General features: G+C 32.8%; 1 protein-coding gene across 1 annotated transcript in view; it reads right to left on the reverse strand.

The window, feature by feature from the left end:
* The window catches only part of LOC131850786 (uncharacterized), a 170379-nt gene that overhangs the window by 24564 nt on the left and 124155 nt on the right, over positions 1-21660 (reverse strand). The window lies entirely within an intron of this gene.

Consider the following 21660-nt stretch of genomic DNA (forward strand, 5'->3'; position numbering starts at 1 on the left):
GTCTGGATCACATTTACTTGACATTTATCATTATATTTCGGCCAATTTACATATTTTTTTAAATAGTTCAAATAATTTAATATTAATAATATAATATACTAGCTTTTGACCGCGGCTTCGCTCGCGTTAATTTATCCCCTTAGGGTGGAATTTATCAAAATCCTTTCTTAGGGGATGCCTACGTCATAGTAGCTTTATGTATGTAAAATCTCAGCCCGATTGATATAAAATTGACAAAGTTTCATACAAATTTTCATCCCTTATTTTATCCCTTTTGGGGTAGAATTAATCAAAATCCTTTCTTAGCGGATGTCTACGGTATAACATCTACCTGCATGCCAAATTTCAGCCCGATCCGTCCAGTGGTTTGGGCTGTGCGTTGATAGATCACTACGTCAGTCACCTTTGAGTTATATATATTTAGATATAGCCTGTATGTTATTCTGATGTATAGGTTATTATTACTGTAAAGTTTCATTAAAAGCGAGAAAGATTAGTAAACATCCATCCATACTCTATACAGATTTAGACATTTCTATTGATATAAGACGGGTGAAGATAAAAATTTCGATAATCTTTTTATCGACACTTTAAATTTAAGCAATTTTCAAGCACTAAAGCGAAAGCATCTATCAAACTATGACAAATATTGTTTTTACTGTGTGCCGGGACGGCCGGGATTTACTGGAACGCCAACTACAAGTATGAAGGATTTTAAACATATTTCAGGGAGAAATCTCCTCTTATATAAAGCTTGGATCCCTCTGCTTTGAGTAAATAATCCCGTGGGATTTATTTAAACATCTCAATGTAGAAATACTTTATTTTTTAAACGTGTTCTTCATTGTTTTCGTGAGAAAACTTATGGTAATATTCATATTTATTGCCAATTCTCGCTTAACACGTTTAACATATAATAAGTTAAATATAAAATTTTTAAGATCGTCCAAGGTCGTCATTCTTATGTACGGTAGTTCTGTAAGAATAATATACTATAGCTATAGTATTATATTATTCTGTAAGAATATATATATATTTATATGTTTTGGGCTTAAAAATTAAAGTTTCATATCCATCGAGAGACCCAGAAAACCAAAATTAATTATAGAACTATTACACCAAAAATATATTTTCAAAGAATTTTTAAATACCTAATAGATCTTCATATCAATATTTTTTTTTCAGGAATATAAGTGTCCTATGTGAATGCATGGTTTTAGGTACTTTGATAATTAAACTGTTGTTTATTAACCACAGCAGCGTAATTATTGATCTGTAATTTAATTTAATTTATTTATTTCTTTTAGGCAATTAATGTGTCCCTTTCTGTATGTATCTTACATAACAAACTATACATGTCACAAAATAAAATAATACATACACAAAGTATACGTCAAGATGTGTGGACAGATATGAATATTTTCTGTGGTCTAAATATAGACAAAGAATAATATATTTCAAAAATCATATTTTCTGTATATTATATTATTTTGTTTGCAACTCACTGAACTTACTCCGCTGAAAGTAAATGACACAAAACCAATTTGAGCTTGTCATATGAATGTAAATATAAGCAAATTGTTTCGATTCTTTATGTCATTTTGATATTTTATACAATATCCGTTTCGCGAGAAGATATATGTATACCAGCTGTGCCCGCGGTTTCACCCACATGAAATTTGTATCCTTTGTGTTATTCTGTTGGTTACGGCGTTCAAGGTTCAAGTTAACTTCTGATAGAACTGAAATTGGTGGCTAAACCTTTTTTTTTGTGTTTTTTATTTCATAATAAATCTGTATATTTTATACACAAAAAGAACTGTGGTGATGTAATATTTTCGCAAATTTTATTCATAAATTTTTTAACATTAATGTTATAGTAAGTCTGGAAAAACATTAATCCACCAAAATATTATAGAGACTTTTATAGCCGCTGAGATTTTATTAAAAATATATTCTCATTTATTATTCTTGACAAAGAATATACATAATTATCCTGAACCAGAAAAAAATCCACATCTCCAGGAATAACTTGTACATACAACATCCTGAAATTTAAATGAGGTTTCTAAAATAAACACTGGGAATACATCGTTGTTTGAATCAAACGAAAATTTGCCGAAATCGCCCATTAGTTGAACAGCAGAGGAACATCAGAATTGCATTAAACCAGATACAGACTGAACAAAGTCATATATAGTCCTGCTTATAGGTAGGTACTTCCGGCCCACCGATTTTGTCCACTTCAGAATTTGATTATAATATGAATGTATCCGCAGAATACCAGCGTCGTGGCACCTCGTCACGGCATATGCTAAGCGGAGTTAGATACCAGACATTAATGATACAATTTGTGCTTAATATTTTATTTCTTTTCATGCGCGAAACAGCTTGCTTTATAAGTTGTGTTGTTGGTAGACATCTTAGTTCTCCGGAATGCCAATATATTATGAGTCGTGATCGTCCAGTGATCGAAATTCGACCATAATTAATTTAATCTTCATTAAGACTATAGACCAGAGAAGTAGTGCAGAAAGCTAACATTTTTTTTAAAACTATGAAACTTAGGTAAAGACTTCGCGTTCGATGATACACGTTTTCAACCTGTAACCTAGGAAAAGACTTCCCGTTCGATGATACGCGTTTTCAATCTGAAACCTAGGAAACGTTTAACGGAACGTGAGCCACTAATATAAGCTGCAGTAATCACCCTCATGGCTGGCACACAACGCTATCGCAACGAGGTAGTGTCATTTGGCTGCGTTTAATAAGTAAAAGCAAATGTTTACCAGCATCTCGCGAGATACTTTACACTCTTACCCGTTTATGAAAATTGACATTCTATCGAGATTCGTGTAACAATAGCAATCTTGCTTTTTACCACGTTGCTCTTATGTTCATGTTAGCTAGCAAAAGTTAGTTAACCTCAATGGTCTCGCGATTTTACACACCGCCTTATTTCCGATGGTCGTGGATTCGATTCCTTACACGATACTAGTATTTGTATTCATGAGTACTATTATTTGTATTGATCAGGGTATTTATTGTCTGTGTATTATATGTATGGAGGTAAATACAAATAAAACATAAGTATTTCTATCAATGGTTTAGTAATCATAACACAAGCTTTGCTTGGGACTAAATGTCGCTGTATAATTTGTACAGGGTTGTTAAAATCTCATCAAATTTATGCAGTAGGTACTTGTCTAAAACAAGTAATGTTATTTAAACATGTAAAATTAATTTGTCAGATGAATGGACTTAACTAACATTTGAATATAGATCGTATTACTGTTTATATGTATCTAATATTATATTTTTTGTGGTATTACGATAAAAGACAGAAGCTATCTTTTATCTCAAAAAAGCAGATCAATTCGCAGGTAATAACTACTGTGGTACGACGACATATGTAAGAACTGAAAGAGAAGGGCTGAAGATCGTGCCCAGTAATGAACCTTGGGAGAGGCTTATGATGATGATGATGATGATGATCATGGTGGTGGCGATGATGATGATGAAGATGTTGAACTAGTTTAGTTCATTTTTTGTCACATTTCAGTACATTATAGTTACGATATAAATATGAGACAATATCACGGCAGAGTGTTTGAATTCATACATGTCAATGTTTGTTGTTTCAAATCGCCACCTCTTGTCTCCTTCAATTTCACCGATATTGACATTTTCCGCTCACAAAGCTTATGTAAAAGCTGTTTGAGCTAAAGGATATGGTAATTTTATACTCTAGGGCGAGAGAGAATACGGAATATGTTGCGCTTTGACTTTGTCCCTAGTTCGTGCATGGGTGGATTTATTGAAAACACTATTTGAATATTGGGCAAAAAATAACACGACACTTAAAGTATTATAATTATTTAATAAGAACCATAAGTATATCGCTTTGATACGTGATAGAATCTATCTTTACGTTAAATCTAATTAAGATTTGCTCAGTTGTTTAGTCGTGAAATATGACAAACCTACAGACAGATATGAATGTCATTATTATAATGGTTATAATGACGCAATATTATGATATTGACTATTATAATAATGAAATAATAGTATAATGTTATTGTTCTTGAAATAATTTATACTGCATAGTTTAGTTTCATACTGGATCTTGAACATGACTTTAAACTGCTTTTATTAAAAAAAAGTTCGCCTATTGTCGTCCTAGAGATAACATCTACGATATCTTTAAGGCGAATTTTATCAAGTTTTGTTAAGTCATTTAGATGTAAAATTTTAACAAACACATAATTTCAAATTATAATGTTGTTAGTATATATTCACACATTAAAATACATCTATACAGAGAACCTCTTATTTGTGCAAGTCGGTTGATGACGTGTAGTTTTATATACATGTTAAAATAACATTAATATCAGCAAGGCAAGTTATACCCAACGGATAGACCCGAAAATTTCGTTGAAAACACTTGGACCCTCATCGTTTCACTTAAGTTAATAAACAGCGCAGCCCACGGTAATTGGCACAAAAAGATAAGAAGAAATAATATAATTAATTTTTAATTTTCCATGTAATTAAAATTTATTACTTTTTTATCTTATTTTTATTAAAACCTCGTCCTCATCAAACATTTCAGAAACGTTTTGTAAGTCAATTATATAAATCCACTATATTTATATTAAAACAACTTAATCAGCGAAGTCTTTGCTCGCTAGTGGAATAATAAGGTTTATTAATACAGAAAGAAAGAAGTATAAAGACTCGTTGGCTATTCCTCTACTACTTCTAGCAGTGTCAATTTTGAATCTAGAAATAAAGTGATATACAACAGAACGAACGGAAATCGACGTCACAGATAATAAGACGTGGAAATTATAAAGAATTAATAATTAAGAATAACAATTCTGGACGACTCACGCAGCGCCATCTAGTCCCAAGTTAAACTGAGCTTGAGTTGTGGGTACAAGCCAATAAATAATAAACTTAGATAAATTTTTATGTAAACACACATATAAGACACCCAGACCAAGAAAAACAACCATATATGTTCTACAATAATAAACTATTTATTGTGAACAAAGAAGAAATACAATAAGAAAAACATGAAATAGAAAATTAATAACAATAGACAGTCTTATCCCTATAAGCAATTTCTTACAGACAACCTGGAAGATAGGTTTTTCTACGTATTCAATACGAATTATCATACACTTGAATAGTATAGTTCGGTCATCGATGTTAACTTCATAAAGCCATCTTTTTTTCTTTTTTTCGGAATACTCTAATGCTGTTGGCTCAGCTGGCCTTTACAGCTTCACCGAACGATAGAGGGCGAGTGCAGATGGCGCTCCAAACCCGCAGACGGACTTACGGAGAGTCTGAGGGCACCGCTAGAGGTTCGAACCTCGGCTCAGGCCGTCGTAATTTCGATTCCCGTTTGAATTGGACGGTGGATCCATCAGAGGGGGGTGGCTTTTTAACTATGTGGGTTTATGTGTTTATGTTTATGTTTTTATCTCTGTCTCCTTATAAAAACCAATGTCTAACTATTTCAATCGCCAAACAGAACTTCGCTCTCTGTCCAACGAGTATCACATTGTTCATATAAACGACGTTACCTCTTACCATCAGGTGAGCCGTCGCCTTGTTTGCCACTCCAATTACATAACAAAATAACCTCCTCTAAAATCAACTGCTCAATTTAAAAAGCGAATTAACGAAACTAATATGTGGTAAAATAGAGCATGTATATCATTTGCTGATGGAGTGTGTCAGGAACGAGAGTACCATAGAATAAATATATTGGATGTTGGTGCCGTACAAAGCTTTTTCGCCGATCCTTCAGATAATGCGGCGAAGGCAATTTGTTCACTGGTGACGTAATGTAGTAATTAGTTATAGGGTACAATGGGAATGTACCTTTAGTTTGAAAAAAGTCCCAATATTATTAAGTAATTTAAAAAAATAGTAAACTAAACCCTAGTGTACACGTCAAAAATCGACAATAGTTAAATCCGAACATACACTACTCGTACCTACTACGAATATATAGAGTTGTTCGTGTTAATTTTCCGCCACTCGATCGTTGACAGTTCGATGATGTTGCACTCCGGCAAACTGAGTCTGTGACGTTTCAATCTGTCAATTTGAACTTGCCGTGAGTGTGATATAGGGCTAATGATCTTTTAGAGTACCTTATACGATTTGAGGTCACGAGCTAATCACGATAATTAAATCTGTATTAGCGAACAGTACTAGTCCATACATATATTTTTAAATACCTATTATTAATAAGACCTACGGAGACATAAATAAGTTCCGTGAAAATGAGGAGTCATTCTATATTTTCACTTTATTTTATTTTATAATTGTATCTACCTGCCTCGACTTCGCAAGGGTGTACATGTATTATACACATAAACCTTCCTCTTAAATCACTTTAACTATAGTTAAAAACAGCATTCAATTCCGGTGCATAGTTTAAAGGATCTATGCGAACATAAACGGGAGCGACTTCACTACTAAGTAAAGATAGTAAAGTAAAATCAGAGCAAAAATATTCTCATTAAAAAAAAAACTATTTTCTGTATCAAGATTAGAAAATAGTCGAGGTTTCTCTAACCTAGTCACTAACTAGTTATAGACCAGATAACTATAAAAACGAACATAATCATTTTCTGTAAAATGAACATACTCCATTTGTGGTGCCTGTTTACGGCTTATTAGTCATCCTTTAATCTATTCAACTATTAATTACTTGGGAAATTACGGGTATAATGTAGGACGTTTTCAATATTTAAATCACTAAATAGATATGCACGGTGTCAATTAATATACTATATCTTTTCACACATATATATATATATATAGCGCGGTCTTTAATTTATTATAACATCTGTGGTACCGCAGGGACCGGTTCTTAGGCCTTTGCTATAGCAATTGAGAAAATGGAGTCAAAAGACTTTAAATTAAATAGTAATTATTCAGATATAAAAATATTAAACGAAGCGGGTAATACACAATTCGAATTAAGGTAATGAATAAAATATTTAATTTACTACAGTATATAATTCATTGCCTACTTCAAATTATATTAAGTACCATTAGTTGTTCGCGTGGAAATTATTTTCCGTAAGGTACTCCTTATAACATTGGCTATCTGCGGGTGGAAGGATACTCAAAATCGTTCCAGCTGTTTTTGAGATTAGCAAGACCAAACAGGCAGAAAAACGAAACAAGGCCGAATATGTATTTTCATATGCATTTAGTGAAAAGCTGTTAATTTGAAATTTCAAAGAGTTTACATTTTTTACTACGTTTAATCTTATCTGCAGTATGTACATAGATACTACTACAATATTAAATTATTTTTAGACAATGTAATTCTTTTAGAAACTATAACTAATTTTGTAGTTAGTTTTAACGTCCACAACTCCATAAAGTACATTCCTAATTTAAATGTATTTTTTATGTATGTTTGTCAATTATAAAATATGTACAAAAATTGTAAACTTGTTTATACAAGAGGGACACAAAAAAAATACAGCCGAATTAAAAAAACACTTCCGTTCTAAACTCATTTCGAAACAGTAATACATAAGGTTTAATGCAAACATTTGACACCTATGACAACTTAAATGCTTAAAAAAAAAAAAAACGGAAAAACACTACATGTTGTTGGACGCAGTTCATATAGGTTGCGTGACAGACGGCTGTTACAACATCACATTATTTATTTACAGATGACATACGGACTATCAAGCAAATTGTACATACAACATGAATAGGGGTCGCCAACCTAGGTATTGCCGTTCTCGCAAGTGTTCCTCTATTACGTACGAAGGCGACAGGTTTGATTCTGAGACGTTCCAATTGTGATCAAATGAAAATACCGTAGAATAACAATATGGTCTCAAAATTAGCTATATAGTTCCAAGTTATGCAGAGCTTGTGTTATGGATACTAGACAAGTGATATAAATACCATTTGTAAATACATACATAATATACATAGAAAACACCAAAACTTATACAAAATACTCATGAATATAATTTGCACCGTGCGAGGAATCGAACTTCGGAAGTAATGAGGTGTGCTAAACCGCTAGACCATCGAGGCCACCAAATACTGTAGATTAATTGCCACCACTTAATATATTGACCTGATTGCTATCTATGTATGCAATTAGTTATGCAATGTTCAAAGAAAAATGTTATGTTGTTAATAACATTTTTCTTTGAACTTCCTAACAGTTGTTACAGTACTCAAGGTTTGTTAGGTCTGGTTTTAGATGGTGCTGTATGAATTGTCCTTCCTTAACCATTGTTAGTATTAAAACACTATCACTATAATAATCCAAAATACAAAAGCTTATCAAGTTCAAAACTCATACATTATACTTATAATCAACTGAAATCGTAACAAAAACAATTTATACCTGTAGGATATTTTAGCCGCTTATGAACAAGTTTTATTAATAAATATCTTTTTCCCTACCGTCATATAATAATATTAATAATAATATTTTCAATGTTCCAGACAGGCCCCTTGTTTTTAATGTAACATTGTTAGATTCTCTAATTAGTTTCGGTTCAACAAAAGACACTATATAGCAATTTAGAATTTTCTCTGTAGTGCGAACACCACTATGCTTCAGACTAATAGAAATTTATTTTCAAAGTGCTATCATAATTAAGTTAGCCCGTTTGTCTACTTACAACTTCAATTTCAACTATTTATCACAAGTTTTGTTTACTATACTATCTGTTTAACTCAGATTCGTTCGCGTCTATATTTAATTTCGACTTGTGCAAAATACCGTGAAGAAAATATACAAAAGAAATATATATTTATTTATAAAATATAAGTAATATTGTTTACAGAAATAGAATACCTTTCAAATTGCATTAAATTTTTGTTTGCTTATCTTGCTTTACATTATGCGTCTCTCGACTATACTGAATAGTAATTAAGATTATTTTTATATATACTAAAACTATACAAGAATATGGACTAAATAAAATAAATCATAGGAAAACTATACATTTTCGAAAATAATTTCTTTAATTACTAATTAATAATATAAATAAAATATTTATACAGCGGTTAATTCTGTTACATACTTTTTAATTTCCCTTTTTTTACGTAAATTCATTCGAAACTAACATGTTTATAAATAGGTACACAAGCAGATACGCATTTGTTAGTATGAGACCTAAGAAATCTGTTGATATGTAAATTGGGGTGAAATATTTTTAAAGCTAAAGGTGTCCCCTGTTTGCCCCTTAATTACTTTAAGACCGGGCAATTATGCAAATTAAAACATAAATAATGTATTTCTTTTTTCTTATGAAGTAATCTTCTTGGGCACCGTCCGTTTTTGTTCTTTGAGTTATGGCGTTATTTTTCTTTGAATCCGATTCCTGACAGCCTTCAAAGGGAGAGAGGTTCACGTTCCGGCAATGTTTGTATCGATATTCATCTTATATTTATATCTTACCTATAAATATTGTAGTATATGTCTATCCTTATGACAGATCCTTGACGGGTTTGGCAGAGGGAAACGAGTGCCATCAGCGAATTAATCAATAATTTATTTGCATAGAAATACTGTATAAGGAACACGTATTACCTGTATACAGAAGGACTGGTTGAGGACCGAATAACTATTACTTAAAAATGATATATTTTCATTAATGAATACTAGCTATTACATACGATTTTGATTGCATTGTATCGAGATTTAATACAAATCCATCCTTCTGATATCACTGTATGTCATTAAGATAAAAATTTAAACGGTTCTTATGAATTTTTATCATAATTTCATAAGATCCGTTTAACTGTATAAAGGTGACAAAGAGACAGACTGACTGATTTTTGTATTATAATATTAGTACGGATTGACGAGTGCTTCACTGCAGCTTAACTTTTGTAGTAAAGTCCACCTTTGTAGTATTACTGTATCTAAAAGCGCAATCTCACTAATTTTGTTTAAAATTTGTTGTAAAAGTTTGTGAATGTCAATGGATGTTTCACACAACAACTGCTAAACGAATTTTTATGAAACTTTACAGTAATACATATACATATTCTACACACACACAATAATTTCTACATACACCTTCTCAATGGTATTTCAACATTCTCTTTCCACAACCGTGTACTCTCTACTTTATTAATTTGCCTACTATTTTTTTCGTTTTTTTTTTCTTTATATCTCTAAACGTTGTATAATTATAATTTATTTAGTGTAGTATAAGCATCATAATTTGTTTAACTTGTATCAATTTTCGGTTGGGGGCCTGGTGATCTGTATTACAGGTTATGCCTATCTCAGACACCAGCTCCTCACAGCAAATCGATTAAAATAATAAATTTAAGTATTTTACTATAAAACATACTACATGTATTGTTGCCATTATGTTTGTGAGGAGAAATAAATAAATCATATTATTATTATTATTATTATTACATATATCTTATTATATATATACATATAGCATTAGAATAATAGACTATAATTTAAAAATATATTATGTATATTGGGCGATATATAATGATAAATGTCAAGTAAGTGATTCAGACGAAGTTGTGCGGGTCAGTTAGCAAAGTATACATATTAAATCATGACAACAAAGTCGCATACATTTAAACCCAGAACAGTCCTCATAAAACAAATGCGATGTCGTTTAAACTTCATTAAATACATTCGTTCTAATTATTTTTTTATTCAGACCCTCACAACGAACTCTTTGACGCCGATAACTAATGACAACATAATTAATTATTCAGTCGTGTCTCTGTGACAGTTTTTTTAAATAAAATACATAAAAAATTGGCTACACTTTTCTAAATTACATATTTATAGAACAATGGTTCATTTTTACTGTACGCAGTCTTGGCGTTTTTGTTACTCTCAGGATATTAAGTTACAATTTTTATTCGTCTGTTTTCAACTGAAATGAAAAGACGATTGATGACCTTAAAAAGGCTTCCTTCTACAAATAAACAATAGGTTTGAAATGAGGAGCAAGTAGATTACTTTACGAGTAACGTAACAACATAAAACGTACATTCAACAATTTTAGTCCTACACAAAATATACAATGATAACAATATTAAGACACTATCAAGAAAGAAGGTAAACACCATTACTATTACTATTTATGATGGATGTAAAGATAGATTGATGAGACAATTCATATTCGGTCTTTTCAGTCGGACTTAGTGAAATGTGGAAAAGGTGAAATAAATGTACATGACAACAACAGTGGGAAGAGGTCACATTTATAAAGGCAGTATTTATATTTATGTATAACAAGCTGTACCAGCGACTTCGTACGCGTGGTATTTAACTTTATTTTTCTAAAATAAAAGTAACCTAAGCTACTCCTTATTACATCAGCTACATGCCAAAAAAAGTCCCGTCAAAATTGGTACAGTCATTTCAGAGATTAGCCGGAACAAACAGACAGACAGACAAAGATTGTAACACGTATTAAATGTGCATGTATTAAAAAACGATTATTATAAACAGATACTCCAATTTTATTTATATGTATAGATAATTTGACAGCCTCGGCGGTTTACCGCTTTACTTCTGATGGTCACGAGTTCGTTTACTCAGACAGTACAAATTTTTATTCATGGGTTTGTTGTTGAGTTCATGAGATTGTTTGTATCAGATTGGTTCATGAGATTGATCTTTTTTATTTTGGTACCGATCCCGAAAAGCATACAAAGTCACGTGCAATAAGTAGTATTTATATAAAGTATTTAATCTTTAAGTAACAGTATTCAATTATAATAGGTATTCAAGCAATTGATTACAATAAATTAATTATCATGACTACCACTTAAGTAACTCACAGTGATTACACGTTTAATTTATTACTATACAAGTATGTTACATTTGTAATTAGCCTTACAATAATTTGTTAACAGTAGGTATATATATATACCTCAGTATAGGGGGGACAGAGTTACGCTTAGTGACTAAAATAATTTGTTTCAAGTCACAACTATATTAAAGTATAGTTTTATATAACTTATTAGCTGTGCTCGAAGAGTAATTTATAACCTATGTGTTATTCTGATGTATAAGCTATATTGTAAAGTTTCATCAAAATCCAATCAGTAGTTTTTGCGTGAAAGAGTAACAAACATCCATACTCACAAACTTTCGCGTTTATAATATAATATTAAGATTAAGATATAATTTATTAATTTACATTGAACTAAGCGGGCTTCACAGATTCAAACAGATAAGTAATTGAAACAATATGCGTTAATAAAACCTACTGCAATCGTATAAAATTAATATAACAAATTACATATATCTAGTTCTGAAAATCGACTAAGTCTCCGTTTTTGTAATGTATGATAATGATGGTGCACCTACCTGCTCTACTGATTTCGCTACGTGGCACCAGTGGAGGATGACAAGATGGACTAATGTCCATTTGTCTGATTTTGATTGTCTGATTTAACACGATGGTTTCCAGGGAGACCGCGTGTCCATCAGTCTACAATACTAGCAATCCCTACTAAGAACCCCGTTGAGCAAACTCCGGGCAAGAGAAATGGGAAACCATATAGTCAGCTCTGTTCTTCTCCATTGGATAAAAATTATCAGGATGATTTCTAGGGGGAACAATATTCTGACACGGTCAATGGAGTCACCAGTCCACAATACTGACAATTCCAACTAAGATCCCCATTGAGTAGACTCCGGCCAAAAGAAATGGAAAACCGCTTGGTCAGCTCTGTTCTTTCCCATTAGACGTCAAATAGGTGTCGTTGGCGTGCTTGTAAGTAATTATTGGCCGCTCGTATGTATCATTTATGTACATTTTCCCCATTTTATCACTTTATCACACACTCCATCTTCTTCATTATAATTAATTATGTTATATATGCTTCCAGTACATTTTATTTGATAAAAGAAAGCGACTATCAATTGTATTGTTATATATGGTCGGCCTCGGTGGCATAGCGGTTTGGCTCACCATATATTCCGTACAAACATTTGTATACTTGAGTATGATTGTTTGTATCTCTTATTTAAAAAATATGTATTTACAAAAAAAATGTATCTATGTATTTTATTTACATCAATTGTCTAGTATTCATAATTCAAGCTAAGTTGTTTTGAGATATTATTATAAATTTATATAAAATTCGGATCGGCGGGGAGCGCTCGTGCGTGTTGACAGCCTCGGTGGTATAGCAGTTACCACTAACTCCATCGTTATCGCTTTTCTTCGTTTTAATGGACGCGGGTTCTTTTTCTCGCACGATATAAACATTTGTATTCATGAGTATGACTATTTATCTTGGTCTGAGTGTTTTAGATGTACATTATGTATGTATTTAGGTATTTCTATGTATTGTCCAATTATCTAGTACTTATGTCACAAACTCTTCTTAGCTTGGGAATAGATGACGCTGAGTGAATGGCTATTAGACATTACTAGCTACTCGCTTAGCACGGGTGTACATGTATTATATACATAAACCTTCCTCTTGAATCACTCTAACTATTAAAAAAAAAACGCTACAAAATCCGTTGCGTATTTTTAAACATTTAAGCATACATAGGGATAGACACCAACAAGGACTTTGTTTTATACTATGCGATGATTATTATTATTTTTAACTAACTGACCCTTGAACTGCTTATATACATTACACGATATGAAGCTATCACCAATATAGCCCCTGATTTTAGTCGTGTATAGACTTTACTCAACGCAGGCGGGCCCACAAATTGCAGTAATTATTGCTTAACACCGTCTACACAAGTCTCACCAGTATCATCAGTGATACAGGAGACTATAATTAACGATCATTAAGTGAAAATGTCAAATTATTTATGCATTATGAAATGCCAGTGTTAGTTTTTTCAATAGTGACTTTCAATAACATTTTATTGATGGACCGAGGCGGACTGCGTGCCGGATGTGACCGAAATCGCGCGGACGGCCCTCCGCCGATACGTAAAGCGATTTGTCAATAGTGCCTAATACCGCGACATCACATCCTTGATAATAGCGGGCCTGATATAGTTCTAAGTATATCACGAATTCATGACCAGTTCCCGTGGGCATTTCCAAATATTGTTCCTTGATCCTTGATAATAGGGGGCCTGATACAGTTCTACGTATATCACGAATTCATGACCAGTTCCCGTGGGCATTTGCAAATATTGCTCCTTGCGTTAATATTTACGTGAGTACATCTCCAAGTTTTACGACTACATTTCAAATAAAAGCAGATCAGATCAAATTAATTTTTTAATAAGTTACGAACTGTATTTGATTTAGTGACTGAACGACAGAACTGATATGAGTGTTTGTCAATTACATTAAATGATTTATTATATATATAAATAATATAGTGAAAAGATCATATTGCTTGTTTGTTTGCGCAACTACTCGGCAAGAACTCAACCGATTTGTAAAAATTATTATACCATTATAATCCTACTTTATCCTTGATGAGTATTTTAAAAAATTAGCCCATACGAAATCTTCGATAATGTAAACCAACTTGTGAAAAAAATCTTATCTTATCGTGTACGCTTCGGAAATTATTACCAATAGAGAAAAATGATACTATAGTTTCATAGAGGACATTAATAGGGAAATGTGTGTGTGTGTATGAAAATTTATATTTCTTTTAATTTTCGTCACATTGTCGTGCAAAGCCGGGGCGGGCCTCTAGTTGATAATGTAGAAGAGACGAGAAATCACGGAATAGTAATAAAGTAAAGCTTGCAATTTATAATACCTGACACAGAAGGCCACCTTTTGATAACAGATATCAGAGTCATGGAAAGTATGACATCATTGATTACAAAGTACTGTTTGTGGATCTATGGTGTGTCATTTTTATATCACATCTCTGAGAAACTGAGGAATAATGAGTAATAAGGAACCTTTTTGTCTGTACTAGAGATTTCATTGACGAGTCATTTTATTTTAGAAGCTTCGTTGAGTATGCACAATATAATATTTACACAGCGCATTCTCGACGTATTGTAAATTCATTGTTATATACAAGAGCGGTATAACTACGATAAGGTATTTCCAAAAATTATGATATTGTTTTATATAATATAATACCATAATTTTCCTAGATTATTAATAACTTTAAAAATCATTATTGTGTATATAATTACTGATTATCAAGGCGAAACAGTATCTGACCCGTTAATTATTATGACATTTGAATCGTCACAGCAAACATTATTGATCAGTCTATCACCTAATATACTCGTATTTCCGAAAACAACTTTGCATAACATCAAAGGAGTGACACAAATTTTAGAGATCTAGTAAATGGAATTGGCTGTAAAGTATCAAAATGCTATAGTTCTGCAGAGAACGCGAACAACAAGTTTTGATGATGGGTACGCCTCGTTAAGTGATTGTCTGTTATGCTCGACCGACCGCGCGACGATGGCCGCCGTCATTTTTATGTATAGACATTGTATTTTATAAGTGGTTGTGTGGAACTTCAAATGATTGTATTGTTGTTTTTGTTTCTGATTATTGGATTTAGGGTTACGTGGGTCGCAACAATACTAAATTATATAGCGTTTTCATCTCACTTAGACTTTGTTTAAGATGATTGCGTGGTTACCCAATTCGCGCATGTTTTCAGTCCGTCAAGTACGCTGTGTTTCGATTGTGCAGTGTCGATTAGATAGTGAAATTACAGAATAAGAGGCATTACATCTTAGTCCTCAGGAATAGCAAAGCATAAGTGTATCACAGGCGTAATATGGTAATGCGATGTCCATGGCATTGGTCCTATAGAGACGATGGTTATCACAAATCATCAGGTTGGGTCAGCTTGTTCGCGATTCCAATAACATAAAAAAGCGTGATAGAAATATATTCTCATATTTGCCCCATATGTACTGTGAGTGAAGATTGGACGATTTCTCCAGTAACCCCGACTTTGTGGCCAACCGGTCTCCCAACTTCTCTTTGTGGCAATATTATATAACAGCGAATACTATGATGGGCGCGCTCTTCACGTATAACATTTTTGAGATTCTCTATAGAAGAACCAGGTCCTGTATAATATCGCAGACTGACCCGACTTGTCGCTTCTATCGTCAGTTTTTCAGCGTCCGACAGATCGGTCCAACTTCCACAGCATGTTGTTTACGCGGAAAGATCCGCGTTGTTTGCTAATAAGGTTCTGAACAAACAAATTTTGTAATCAAATATCACTTTTAAAAAGTTCAGTGAAATCAGATCCGTGATTATTAATTAAAACTAAACAAAATGTGATTTATTCACGATTCTTCCAGTATACAAATTCAGGTTGTACTTACTGAATTTTTATACAAAGAAATATCACAATACCCGTGGGATTCCTATCCCAAACTCCACCCTATCAAAACCGCCTCTGACCGCTACCATTCGATAATTTCGTAAATCGTTTCTTTTGTCTAAAGAAACGTTAGTTTTTAAAAACTCTCCCCGGGGCTGGAATACAAGAGGTATCCATTTACGTGCCCGCGTTTCGATCCCACGGGATCCGGGAATTCGCCCATCTTGCGATATATCTGTGACAACTTTCTTATTATACCACCCACGGGCGAACTATTTTCGGTTTTTGATGGTAGTATAGTATTGCCATATTTAATTTATTTATGTCTACTATAGCCTATTTCCGAGATTGTTCTTCCGAGTTCTTCTTGACTTAAAGTATTCATGTATATAACATTCCAAACAGTACATGAGTAATGATATTTTGATGTTTTGGTTTGGAACCCTAAAATATCTGTGTTTTTTAAATAATGGACTAAAAATAGAATTTTAAGTTTTGTTTTTAAATTTGACATTCTATGTAAATAGTTAATTTAATTAAAAAATAGCCAGTTTTCCATAGAGAAAAAACTCGGATGTAAAAAATTCTGAGCGACAAGATATAATAAACAAACTACCCTGAGATCGAGAACTATCTTTCCCACGGGAACAACGATACCCAAGAATGGGAAAACTTTATATTATTGACATAAATATATAAAATAATAGCACGGGGCTTTAGTAAAGAATTTCTGCCTGTCCGTTGTGCTAACTTTGTATTTCAATAGACAATAAGTCATACAAGGAAAACCTTTTATGTACTTACTATAAAGTTGCGTTTAACTTTATAGTTTTAGGCGTCTAGTGACCACTCATATTCTTGGAGATCCGTGTCTCATCCTTATATACTTTGCTACAATGCTGTATTTTCCAACCCATGTGTAACAGTAATATGTAGAAAATAATTTCTATCATCCGAGTAATACTAATAAATTCTAACTTTTTCTTGGTAGACCTTGAAGTAGACGTTGTAGTAAGTCGTCTGCGTGGCCACCTCTGTACTGAGCACTGTTGCCAAGCAGCTTGCTATTTTACCCGTGTTTTGGCCCTGATATTAAGCTTATTTGCCATTCATATTATATTTCGTTGATAATTAAAAAAAAACATTTTAGTGATACTAATGAAAATAGGTTCAGAATTGGACATTTGGACACTTTCATTATGGATATTGCATTTCAATCAAAGGGCCATATTTTAGATTGGACTCAAACTTAATACTGCATTGCGGCACATTTCGTCTATTGTTGGTGAACGTTTCAGCTATACTACTACCTGTTGCTGTTTGGTCTGTAAAATGTTTGAATCAATGGGAGAAAATTCTATTAGTTATCCACTTTACTTGCATCTAGCCACGAAGTAGAAAAAAAATACAGTAAAAAGGAAAACCTCCCTTCGAAAGTCGGTTGAAAATATAATCAATACTGAGTACCCTAAGGGAAATAGCGGTATTGCTTTGAGTATCGAACCGGGGTACCACGCACGTTAACAAACCAAGCAAACGGGGCGAATTCCAAGTCAACAAGATGCCACTTTCCTCTACCCTTCTTAACCATTCCGCTTTACCGTTCGCCAAGCCATAAGAAGTAGCGGGGATAGGAACAAAAAATAAAGATCTTGTGTTACTAAAATCAACTTGGACCACAATGAAAATAAAAAAGCACAGATAACAAAGTATATAATTTCAATTAAAAGTATATAAGTAATACTATACTACAATTCGTGTAAGAATAATTAATTGAATAATTTATAAATTATATGATTTTCTAATCTTTTACGTAGAATTTGTAAATTGTCAGCGAAATATGAGCATTGAATTTTATAAAAATAAAACACAATCTCAAATGTCTTTGATTTTCAGAGAGTATATATTATTATAGATTATAGACAATATTAGACAAATATTTATGTCCTTGTACTTTATTTATGCATCAAATAAAAAAGAATAAAAATGTAGTAACGTTTTATCGCCTTAAACTCATCACTTGTTTCAACTTTTCTCTGTATTTCAATTAATTTTGTAATGCCTGTCGTAGGAACTAAGATTATTTCAACAATATGAAACAATTATATACCAGCAAACAGAAGAAGAGAGAAGGGTCCTTTGAACATAAAGATCTAAGGCGTACCCTTTCATCGTCTAGTTTTGTACATATAGGTCATTTGAATGGATGAGGATACTTATATTGCGTGTTGTCAATTAACTTAAGTAACGTAATTAACTACATGAAAACTTTTGCTCGCGGTTGTGTTCTGAAGGAAATGATTCTATTGAAGTTCTAGTAGAAATTTGGAAAATCCCATTTTGTGCGAAGTTTTAACGTAGTCGACATTGTAGTTTTAAATCAATTTGAAATCTGATTATCAATTGTTAAGATTTAATTTTACATATATTTAGCCGAGTTTAAGTAAAATTTATTATATGTCGACTTAAGACATCTACTATTATATGTAAGTAAAAAAATACACACATATACTCTCTTAGGTGTTTATGATCTTAGACGGCTCGTTAATTCTTAGTTCCAAGCCATGCGGATTCTAAATCAATGTTCTGTTAAAGTTCCTATTAGTTCAAGATAAGCAGAGCTTGTTGTTATGGGTACTAGACAACTAATAGAAATACTTAAATGTATTTTTTCTAAATACATACATAATACACAGAAAAAACACCCAGACCAATACAAATGTTCGCAGCGTGTGAAGAATAGAACCCGCGACGCCCAAACGTAAAGTGATATGACCAATAAGGCGTCAACTATTATTATAATTAATAGTCTTTGTTTGTAGTCTGTGACCATTTTTAGCCCATTCCTTTAGGATTTATTTAATATTAATGTTATTCTTCTAAATGTGTTTAGTTATATGTATATTAAAACAAATTTCATGTTAAGACCCTCAAGAAGTAGAGAGGACTGTACAAGTTGATTCTATCATCTAGTGTACGGCGTATTTCTATAATAAATTATATTTATCAGGCGTCAAGTAAATAAATGTGACACTAAATATACGATGAGAATACAACTTTGTTACTAAGATTTGAAAGATGGATAGCACTATCTGAGTTATTGCGTTTCTATCTAAGTAATAAAGTAACCAAAGCAATCTTCGATACAAAATACACCACCTTTAATAAACCGTAGTCGCCGAAAGAAAGGCGTGTTAAAAAAACCATGGTCACCATGGATAGTTGAGTAATTTGTAACGTTCATCTTTGAATTACGACGGTTAATAGAAACAGAAAGTGGATTTTGCGAATATAAACTTTTTGTTCTAATGAAGGATCCGCTATGCGTCTATGCCTTGTTTTGCACATTTCCTAAACATATTAGACGAGTGGCCATTGCTATTCCTGTCACAGAGCCCGACATTAGTGCAACATTAGTATGTTTTCGGGCAGCGCGGACCATTCATTCGGTTTAGACCGCGTTTACATTATATAGGAGCAGCGGTGAGTGCTTTTATTTTGGGGTAATGTGGTTTTTGTAAGCGACTAAGATGTCCTCCTGGGCACAATCGATAGGAAATGTGGACGAATGCTTTTGACGTGGTAGAGTTATGCGACATATGAATCGACTTTTTTATATAGCAAAGTGAAACGTAAGCTTGTTTGTCCCCAAACAACCTTACGTTTCACTTATTAACAAGTGATTACCGCCATCCATGAGCACCAGTAACGCCAGGGGAATTGAAAGTGCGTTGCCGGCCTTTTTATAAGAAATAAGATCTTTTCAAGACGGTTTTAACATCGTTTCGCTTCGGAAATACCATTGCTGGGAGATGCAGATAACCTTGGTGTTGCGGGTGCTCATGGGCGGCGGTAATCACTTATCTATGTTGTGCATGGTAAAGTTTCTGGAAAATGCACGGTGGAGGTCCGTCATTCATTCAGCCATGGTTTCTCTATAATATGTATTCATGCGTTGTCATCCCGGATGATTAATACATATATCCTGACTCCAAGCCGTCATTTAACTGTCTTGTCTTACCTTTCAACCGATACACATCTTACAAAGGAAGCGGCTTGGCTGCTTAAATAACTTAGACAGACTAGCCGAGGTAGAATTTCTACTGACAAAGTCTACCCCTGGAGCTTTAAGGTTATGGTGGCCGTTTAACATCAGCCATACAATATGTGTGTTTGTCATATTAGTTGTATTAAAAAATCGTATTTACTTATACTACATACAGTTACTGCAGTTTTTGGCGCAATAGTGTAATATATACGTTATTCGTTAAAGTAGTACGCAGACACTGAACCGATTAAACTAACATTTCGTTCACTCTAACTAATTTACTCCTCGAGTCGACAAAGTACCATATGTAAGACGCAGACGTCTACAAATGGAATCTTGTGTGATTAAGTTAGTCGCTAGAAATGTAGCTGCGAACGGTTGGAAGCATTTATATAGGAAAATGTATTACCATAAAAGCGTCGTAGCCCAGTGGTTTACCACCCCTATTCGACTCGGTGGTCGGGAGTGACTTCAAATCTAGGCGACATCCAATATATATACAATGTCGGTACAAATCCAAGAAACAATTCTGGATAAATGATATACTGTGACGTATTTTTACACAGTGTAAAATGAACTCACTGTCTGTTTCAGATCTTTTAAACTACGCAACAGATTTCAATGCAGTTTTTACTAATAGATTCAAGATGTATTTTATAGGTACAATATGTACTCGTCCGAAGCCGGGGCGGGTAGCTAGTGTATTACTAAAATGAAGCCTTAAAAGCATCAATATTGAATGAAATACAATTTTAATCCTGTATAAAAAGAAAACTGCATCATAATGTTAAAATAAATTAGTTTATAATCGGTGGTGTACCTGGTAGTCTTTAATTCCTCTACAATACTCTACATAGTAACAAGCGTACTAAATGTATGGTTAATATCATGACGCGCGATTAATTAAAATCTGTAGACCCATAACTTTTGTCTAGTTTTATGTTGTCATAATAGTGACGGTTTTGTTAGTTTAATAACAATTAACTTGACCAACATTTTAATTAACTATTTATATAAACTACTGGTCGCCCAACAGTCCACATTCGACTATAAGTAATTTAACATTCAGTAAGACTATAGACAAATAATGTTAAAGACAAACTATATTATTCTTAATTTGACCACAGATTTTAAATAAACAATAGAGAATTTTGGGTGTGTAGCAATTACATGATAGTGTGTAAAGGTTTTTATTTATTGATTTAATAAATTTATTATACATAATTTAAAAAAAATAATACAATCCTATGTTGTTTAACTATAAGTATGCGAAATTTCATACCCTT

This window comes from Achroia grisella, unplaced genomic scaffold (assembly GCF_030625045.1).
Source record: "Achroia grisella isolate CSIRO2021 unplaced genomic scaffold, CSIRO_AGI_Agris_v1 utg114, whole genome shotgun sequence".
Lineage (NCBI taxonomy): Eukaryota > Metazoa > Arthropoda > Insecta > Lepidoptera > Pyralidae > Achroia > Achroia grisella.